Source organism: Muntiacus reevesi, chromosome 1 (assembly GCF_963930625.1).
Source record: "Muntiacus reevesi chromosome 1, mMunRee1.1, whole genome shotgun sequence".
NCBI lineage: Eukaryota > Metazoa > Chordata > Mammalia > Artiodactyla > Cervidae > Muntiacus > Muntiacus reevesi.
In genome coordinates, this window is record NC_089249.1 from 192,165,620 (window position 1) to 192,175,272 (window position 9,653).

Genomic DNA, 9,653 nt, shown 5'->3' on the forward strand with positions numbered 1-9,653 from the left:
TTTTTTTTATGGAGTGGGAGAGATGGTTTCAGGGTGATTCAAGTACATTGTGGTTATTGTGCATTTTACTTCTCTTCTAATGTTGTGGCTGATCTCACAGGAGGTACTGGTCCTCAGCCCAGAGGTTGGGGGTCCCTACTCTAGATCCCCTCTCCAATAGCTGTTCTTTCCCAGAAAATCTCCACCTCTTCTCTGCCATTTCCTATTAATTGTAGGCTCCTATTTAATTTCTTGTGCCCAACTATTTATTCATCAATAGCTCACTGCTCTCTAAATTGGGCTCCCCTGTCAGCTCAGCTGGTAGAAAATCTGCCTGCAATGCAGGAGACCCTAGTTTGATTCCTGGGTTGGGAAGTTCCCCTGAAGAAGGAATAGGCTACCTACTCCAGGATTCTGGGGCTTCCCTGTGGCTCAGATGGTAAAGAATCCACTTGCAATGTGGGAGACCTGGGTTCGATGCCTGGGTTGGGAAGATCCCCTGGAGGAGGGCATGGCAACCCACTTCAGTATTCTTGCCTAGAGAATCCCATGGACAAAGGAGCCTGGTGGGCCATGGTCCAGGGGTTGCAAAGAGTAGGACGTGACTGAGCACAGAACAGCTCAGCATTGTCTAATGTATTCCTCATGTGATTGGATTTTTCTATTATATCTCTTAACTATTTTTGATGAGCCCCTCCAGGCTGGGAGGTGATGCACCATAAGGCACATGTCTCAGGTTGGGAGCCACCTCTGCTCCCAGAAGGGGGGACCCTGAGCACAGCCCCGGCGGGGAGCCCCCACACCCGTGCCACCGATGGAGCACAGGGTGCCCCCGGAGCCGCTAGATCCCCCTGAGGTGGTTTTTGTCTGAAGATTCACCTGGGCACACGTGGTGGCTGTGGCCCTGTGAGAGGGAGATCCCAAGGTGAGCAGCCCTGGGACTTGCTGCTGCTCCCATAGGAGGGGCCAGGGCAAAACCACAGACTCTGTACGGGCTATATCCATTGGTTGTTCTGTATTTAAACTGTGGCGCTGCCCTGATGTCCACCAAAAGGTGTTTTAACTTGTTGGCCGGATAATTTACCAGTACTGATGGGCCTACCAAACGCTGCCTTGACCAGCTGTTCAGACTTTTGCCTCTCCCCTCCTTGTACTAGGACGCAGTGAGTGCACTTCCTTGGATTGTTCCCGTCTCTTGGTGCCCCTTGGAAGACCCATGACAAGTGGCCAAGGCAACCAGGTTGGAAGATGCTTGTGTTTTGGGAAATATGAAAGGAGCCGTGGTCTTAGTGGGAGAGCTAATGATGGTTGGTAACGGAGCTCTGTGGGGGAGGACCCTAGGCTGCCATGCCAGTTGGGCTGGGGGGAGCAGCTGTAGCCAGCCCCAGCCTGGGATGGGCACATGGGGTCAGAGTGCTGCTTTCTGAGCTTCTGCTTGTTCTGGTAGATGTTGGTGAGGGTGGGGGCGCTCTGCAGTCTAGCACCTAATAGGACAGGCTGTGGTAACTGGGCCTGCAGCACGGGAGAACCTGATGAGTTCCTACTCCTGGATTCGTGGCCCCAAGGATGCCCACAGCAGCACTGACCGAACGGCTCAGGAATGGTGCCCACCAGAGGAGAAGGTGAGTAAAGCCTGGAAGAGCCAGTGGAGAGTCTTGTCTTACATCCGGAACCGCGCCTGCCAGTGCCAGGGAGCAGGATCCCAGCTGGTGGAAGCCCAGAGGGCTGGTGTTAGCCCTTCGTACCACTGCAGATCGTGGAGAGCCGTGGAGATTTGTGCCGGAGCCGGCATTGGAGGTGAGGTTCTGCTCTATGCGCTGGTAGTTCCTCACCTGCGTGGGGACAGGCATGGTGGTAGCTGCGCTGTGCGGGGACGTGGAGGGCTGGCACTGCCCTCCACACACCAAGAACTCATTAGAAGCACATCTGCCAGCAGTTCCCATAGGCGCATCATATGAGTGGTCTGACGAGATGTTGTGTGGACCCAAAACAGTGTCATCCGTGTCACAAGAAGACTTCCTTCTACTAGTACTGGCAGAATCTTTGGACATCTGGAAAAGTTGGGAGGACCCAGTGGTGGGGAGGATGTTTTCTTCCTGAATACGCTGCATATCTGGAAGGGGTGGTGGAGAGGCGAAACGACAGGATGGAGACCTGCCATAGGAGCCTCCGGAGGCAGAGCCGGCATACATGGGCACTGGGACTGGGAAGGTTTTTTTGTTTTGATTTTTTTTTTTTTTTTTTTTTTTTAATGGAACTTGCTCGAGGAAAGGATGGCTGAAAAATGCTTCAAAGTCCATTTTACCTTTTTGGTTTCTCTGAAGCAAACCCAAAAGATTAGCCAAATAGGGTGCTATTTCTCTGGGAACGCTAGGTATTAAGATCCTGTGGTTTTTTTTTTTTTCCCCCCATAAATCATCCTTAGGTCTTGAGGACTATTAGCCTGAAAATGTGGCTTTCCAACGAGGCACTGATATATCACTGTCCCGATGCTCCACAAGTCGGCCTTGGCATCGTAATGTTGAGACAGATAACCTCAGGAGCCATGTACATTGGGGACCTGCACAGCGTGGCGGCCATCATGCTACTATGTAGGTAACGAGCAAAACCAAAATCCGCTATTTTGATGCGAATAGTACTGACATTGGACTTCCTGCGGTTGGATGGGAGCAGGATCTTCTGGGGCTTGAGGTCCCTGTGGATGATGCCCTTGCTGTGCAGGATGCGCATGGCAGCTGCCATCTGATGCAGAAACACTGATGGTGTCCTCGCTGAACGTGCTTTAGCTTGCAAATAATTTTCCAAGTCTCCACCACTGCAATATTCCCATCACCAGAAAGAGCTGGGTAATTCCTGAACATCAAAGAGCGCTAGAGTGTTTTCATGCTGAAGTTCCTTTAAGATTTTAATTTCCTTCCCAAGCAGTATTTGTGATTTTGACAGGTTCTTTTTATTAATACTTTTAATAACTACCTCCCAATCAGTTTCCTGGCGGTGCCACCCCCGGAAGACCACGGCGAAGGCCTCGCGTCCCAAGAGGTTCCGCTTGCTGTACTCGAAGTCGCCCACCATCTCCAAGACCGCGCCCCGGGCGTGCCCGCCGGCCGCCGAGCTGGGGCAGCCGCGACCCCGGGCCCGGGCGGGCGCTCATGCCGAGAGGCCGGGCCGAAACGGGGAAGGGCCGCGCGGGGCCGAGGTCAGCGCCTGGCCGGGCCCGGCCCTCCTCGTGCCGGCCGCCGCCGACTCCGTGAGGAAGCGGACTCGGTGAGGAAGCGGACTCGGCGCCGCGGAGCAGGGGCGCCGCAGTCTCCGCCACTGGGCGCTACCCGAGCAACGCAAGCGCCTGGAAGAGGGGCCGACCCAGGCGCCCCCTATCCCCGCCCATCTACGCCTCTGCCTCTCCGAGGGCGCGGCTCCGCGCGGCCGCCGGCCGGTTTACCGGGCACGGCCTTGTGTGGCGCCTCCTGCCGGGCGGAGGACCCACACGCGCGCGCCGGCCGCCCCGCCGACTCTCCCATCCAAGTTTCTTGCCCCTTCCAATCAAGTGCTTGCCCATGAATCCCTGGCTCAGCATCTGCTTCTGTAGCAATGAAAACTAACACGAGAGATAAAGACTGATTTATGAAGACAATGCCATGAATGGAATGAGGGACTTTGGATAAAAAAGAAACTAATTATTGGGGACATAGTAAGGACTGCAAAATTATTCTAAAATCCTAATTTGTGGGACTTCACTGGCGGTCGTGTGGTTGAGTCCATGCTTCCACTGCAGGGGACCTGGGTTCAATCCTTGGTCGGGGAACTAGATTGCATATGCCACAACTAAAGATCTCGCATGCTGCAACAAAGATTAAAGTTCCCGTGTGCTTTAAATAATAAAAAAAAAATGTAAAACATAAAATCAAATCCTCTTATTTAGATTTGTTCTAGTCCTGCTCTTCACTATCGGGAGCCGCCGGGGTGCGCCCAGGCCGTGACAAGGTCACGGGAAGAGAGAGGAACCTGCAAGGCAACTGTTCCTCATACAGGGCTGCCCCGGGGGCCCAATATGTCCCCTCTGGAGCCGCCATAGGAATCTGCAAGGCAGCTTTTGCCCGTGAGGTTGGCCTGGGGGCCCGGTATGTCCCTTTCCTCCTTCTGTCTTACTGTTGTTGGGCTTTCTATTAATTTTTGGAAATTTTATATATAGTAATAAGGCCTCCCTGGAAAAGTCCAAGCCTTTTTGGAAATGCTCATGATTGCTCTGGCTCAGGACACGACCATAAACATCGAGTCAGAAAAGAAAAGGCCACAGGTATAGTTTGGCTGCTTGCTTAACAGATTATAATGTTCTAGAATAGAAAAGAGTAGAGGCATTTAGATTTAGAAATAGATATACTGCTTTAGTTTACTTGCTCCGTGGTTGAAAGGGTTTTCATTATTGCTATTTCCTTGCTGCTATTTGTTCATTGTTTCCCTTTCTTTAAACAACATGGGATATTATGGGTATTTTTGTAGAGTTAGGAAGTGGGGTACATAGGATTTCAATAGAAGATTTATATTAACCAGCTTCACTGCCATTATCTCACTATTAATAGAGGTGTTCTGCTGCTTTAGAGGTATTTTTGCTGTTTAATAGTTAATCATTGTAAATTGAGATTTTGTGATTTTGGGTAAAGAAAAATATCAGGGTTTTTACGTGGTACTATTCTCAGAAATGTCAAACATGTTACTGTGACCCTTCCCATGTATTCTTTTATTGTCCAAAGTATTTACACTATACCTAAGATTTGTAGAACATTGTTTTGTTAGAATGAAAATGTTAGGCCATTGAGGCAAGAAGACTAGGTACAGGACATTTAAGAAAAAACCCTGCAATCGGAAACATTGTAGATGAATGCATAGGGGTAAAACATGGGAAAGAAAAAATATTGACTGAAGCACAAACCAATATTTGATGTAATATATGGTGACTCTAGGGAGAGGTAACGTTCATTCTATAAAAACTGAGCTATCCTAAAAATTAAAAAAAAAAAAAGCTACCTCTTCTGCACAACCTTCTGTGTGTGTCGGTCTTCTTCCTCGCCGACGCCACTCATCCCTTAGGTATTCCTGGTCCTGCCGGGGCTGGACCTCGGCACTTCACTAATTTATTCTCTTCCCTGCTCTTTGCTAAAGTCTAGACTATATGCTCCCGTGGAGCCAAAACCTGTATTTAGCCAACTTTGGTCTGACTGTGCATAGCAAGTGTATGCAAGAGTGTAGGCACACAAATAAGTGAACAAAATCAAATCTGGGCTACCTTTTTGAAATAAATTTGGACCAATAGATTTTAATCACAGAATCTTAGAGATGGAAAAGTCCTCTGTGTCATTCACATCGCTTCATCAGTTTTTGTGATGAGAGGATGGATTTCCTTGAGCAAAAGGTGATTTCCAGGAGTGGGTCCCTGATGCCAAGGACTATTTTGAGGAAGAAAGATGCATCACTCCTGTGAATGCTTTATAGAACATATTCTATACTGTAGTTCTCTCTAGAAATTTATACCAATACCACTGATCTTTGTAGCAGCTCAATAATCTCCATAGAACCTCTCATTTCCCCATTAATACTTGTTTTGGAATTAATACTTGTGTCCCCTCAACATTCACATGCTGAAACCTACCTCCCATGTGATGGTATTAGGAGGTGGTTCTTTGGGGAGGTAGTGAGGATTTGATGCTGTCAGGGGGATGGGCCCTCATGATGGGGTTCTTACTCTTGTGAGAGTCATGAGAGAGCTGCTTTTTCTCTCTGCTCTTTGCCCTATGAGGACACGATGGAAAGTGAACAGTCAGCAGCCCAAAAGAGAGTCTTTACCAGAAATCAGTGGTCCTGGAACCTAGATCTCAGACTTCCAGCCTCTAGAACTCTGAGAAATACATATTTTGAAAATTGTTCACAAGCCCCTTCCCTGTTTGTAGTATTTTATTACAGCAGCCCAAACTGACGTAGCAGTTTCCTTTTCTTCAAGTAAAAGGAAAAATTTGCATAACCCATTTGTTTTATGATACAATGTCCCAAATAAAAAAGAGCCTCTCTATATGCTCTGATTTGCCATTTGTCCAAATTACCAAAATTGTAGTAAGTAAGGCTTTAGTATCTTTTCCTCATAAATTGTCTCCAATCCAGGTTTTCTGCTATAGTGGTTTTGTGATATTAAAAATTTGAGCCTTCATATTTTACTTAAAAATAATTACTTATTTATCTTCTGAATAGGTTCAGGGTTCAAGTTCAAAAGCTTTTATAGGATAGACTATGAAAAATGTCTATCTCATCCTTCTGAAGGAAGGAAGAAAGGTAAAAGTGAAGGAAAGTAAAAAGGAAGAAAGGAAAAAAAACACTGATTTGTTCTTGGAAAGATTGAATTTGATATGTCCATGAAACACTCCACTAGTAATTTCCACTTGGCAATGAAATGTGTTAGTCAGGTGTTCTGTCTTAATTAATGACAGCAGTGAAAGTGAAATTGAAAGTCGCTCATGTCAGCCATGTCTGACTCTTTGCCACCCACCTTGGAGTTCTCCAGACCAGAATACTGGAGTGGGTAGCCGATCCCTTCTCCCGGGGATCTTTTCAACCCAGGGATTGAATGCAGGTCTCCTCCATTTCACGTGGATTCTTTACCAACTGAGATATTCGGGAAGCCCAAAGGCAGTAGTGGAGAAATCAGTTTATCTCCCACCACGGTTACTTGGCACAGACATGGCACTGGTTGAAAATTTTCCATTCTTTTACCTTTGTACCTCAAGGGAACTGAATTGTTTGGAGAGTAGAAAGCCAATAGAACAGTTCATTTAATGAAGACCTGTGAGAATCCCACCCCTGAGACCCTGCAAACTATAAGCATGTTCTTTTTGCCCCTTACATATAATTCTCTGAGCCCAGTCAAGTGAAAACTCAACTGAACTTCCCAAGGACAGAACATGGAGAACAGAAACCTTCAGTGACAAATACCAGAGCATGTCCCTCAGGAAGTGCTGATGGAGTAAGAAGAAAGGGGAGAAAGTGGGTATCAGCCTTTACCTCCAGAAGAGTGAGACTGGTAAAGTCCCATATTGATTTTTCCTATGACAGTGAAGTCCCTGTACTTTGAAGGTGCTTTAGTTTCTACTCACACTAGTGTTTTCCACGTCTTGCTGTTTCCTTCTCTGTCTTCTTAGACTCTACTAAAGTCTATCTCCAATAAGACTTATTTTCCAGAGAAGCTTTGCTTCTTCTCTGCTCTTTCCTTTGAGTTGTAGGCTCCTACTTGATTTCCTGTGACCAAGTATTCATTCATTAACTGCTGACTAGAGATATGCACTAGGTATTGTCTAATATATTCCTCATGTGATGGGATTTATCTATTTATCTATTATATCGCTCAACTGTTTTTGTAGCAGATTCAACTTATCGATAACTTTTTGTATTCTTGTCATTGCTTCTCTTTAGTGTCCTCAGTATCATCAACAAATAATATAATTACTTCTGTACTCAGGCTCATTTTCTCTTCTCATCTTACCAATGTCTTTAATCAGCAGTCCCCAACCTTTGGCATTAGGGACTGGTTTCATGGAAGAAATTTTTCCATGGATTGAGGTTGGGGGGAAGGTTTTGGAATGATTCAAGTGCACTACATTTATTGTGCACTTTATTTCTATTATTACTACATTACAATATATAAAGAAATAATTATACAGTTGTCACTTGGCACTCACTGATAGAGTTTTGATATGAGTCTGTAAACAATTGATCTCTATGCAATCAAGGGACTTCCCAGTGGCTCTAACCGTTAAGAATCTGTCTGCCAATGCAAGAGACATAAGAGATATGGATTCGATCCCTGGGTTGGGAAGATTCCCTGGAGAAGGAAATGGGAACCCACTCCATTACTCTTGTCTGGAGAATCTGATGGACAGAGGAGCCTGGCGGAATACAATCCGTTGGGTCGCAAAGAGTCGGACATGACTGCAGCGACTTAGCATGCACTGTGCAGTCAAACCTCTCTGCTAATGATAGTCCGTATTTGCAGCCACTCCCCAGCACTAGCATCACTGCTTAAGCTCCACCTCAAATCGTCAGGCATTCGATTCTCTAGGGAGCACACAACCTAGGTCCCTCACATGCACACTTCATAGTAGGGTTCATGCTCCTGTGAGAATCCAATGCCATCGCTGACCTGACAGGAGGTGTAGGTAGCTCAGGTGGTAATGCTGGTGATGGGGAGTGGCTGTAAATACAGGTGAAGCTTTGCTTGCTCACCTGCTGTTCACCTCCTGCTGAGCAGCCCAGACTTTGCAGATCCTTATCTCTGATCATTCAGGATAATATGGAGAGATAGACATTGAAGTAGATGGCCTGTCCATGAATTTAATAGAATTGGCCTGTTCATGAATTTAATAGAATTGGCCTGTTCATGAATTTAACAGAAATATTTTAGCTTTCTAATGTAGAATATCCTTCTGGCTGAAGTTCTAAAATACCTATTCTTGGTTAGGTTAAGAAACTGTCTTTGATATCCCCACTTAGTGAGAGGCTCTGTCCTGGCTGCTAACTACAGTAATGGCTCTTACATTTTCTCAAATGCATTTTCTCTTGTGATAATGGCTATGATTTCTCTTTATCGATGTATTTTTGTAATGAATTGTGTTCAACATCATAGTATAGCCAGCTTCCCATCCCTTGAATAGTTATTATTCATGATATGTTATTATCTTAAAAGCTATATGAATGTACTTTGTTTCTTTTAACTATTTTGTGTGTTACAGTTGATGCTTATGGTCTCACTTTTTTATTATATATCTATCATTTGCATGTGTTGAGCACCTTCTATGTACCAGGCACTATGTAAGCCCCTGGAAGGACAATGATAAGCAAAAACAGTCACAATTTCTGACCCACTAGTAAACATAAAATTACCAACATGAGATGCTTGTCAAGAATAGTACAAGATGCTGAACTTGTGGGCCTCACTCTCTGTCATTCTGGCTTCAATCTCCTCTCCATCTCACTGACCTCTCACATCCCTTCCATTACCAAGTTCACCAGTCCCACAGCAACCATGAAATCTGTTCTCTCAGCCCCAAATGCTTGCCCTTTCCTTATTTCCTCTGATTAACAATTTCTATCCTTCTTCTCACAGCTCAACATTTGTGTTTCAGAGAGAAAGCTTTTCTACTTTCCTTCTCAGGGCAAATTGGCTCTCAAAAAGAGAATTTTTGTCTTTTTAATTAACTAGCATTCTCTAGACATTAATAACACACTTTTTCTATCATAATGGATGCAAACTTTTTTTCAAATCTTAAATTTGCCTTTCAGTTTTTGTAAATTTGATTTATAGAAGCTTTGAATATTTAAATTCAAATATGCCAATCGCACTTTTCTTGCAATTAAGTCCACTGATTTTTAAAAAGTTTTTATTGTACATTTTTATAATACTACTTCTTTTTTCTGTTTTTGTTTTTTGGCTGCGAGGCATGTGGAATCTTAACTCCCCAACCAGAGATCAAACATGTACTCCCTCTACTGAAAGGCAAAGTCTGAATCAGTAGACTGCCTGGGAAGTCCCAAGTTCACTGATATTTATATGACACATTTCCAGCTGTGAGCATGAACACATACACTCGTACTCTCTCACACACTTTGCATTTGATTTTAATGGTTTTGTGATCTTG

The 9,653-nt window shown here is 45.2% G+C and overlaps 1 pseudogene; it reads right to left on the reverse strand.

Annotated features, from left to right (window-relative positions):
• Window positions 1–652: 652 nt before the first annotated feature.
• LOC136156220 (serine/threonine-protein kinase ULK2 pseudogene) lies at window positions 653–3,535 on the reverse strand (annotated as a pseudogene).
• Window positions 3,536–9,653: the final 6,118 nt, after the last annotated feature.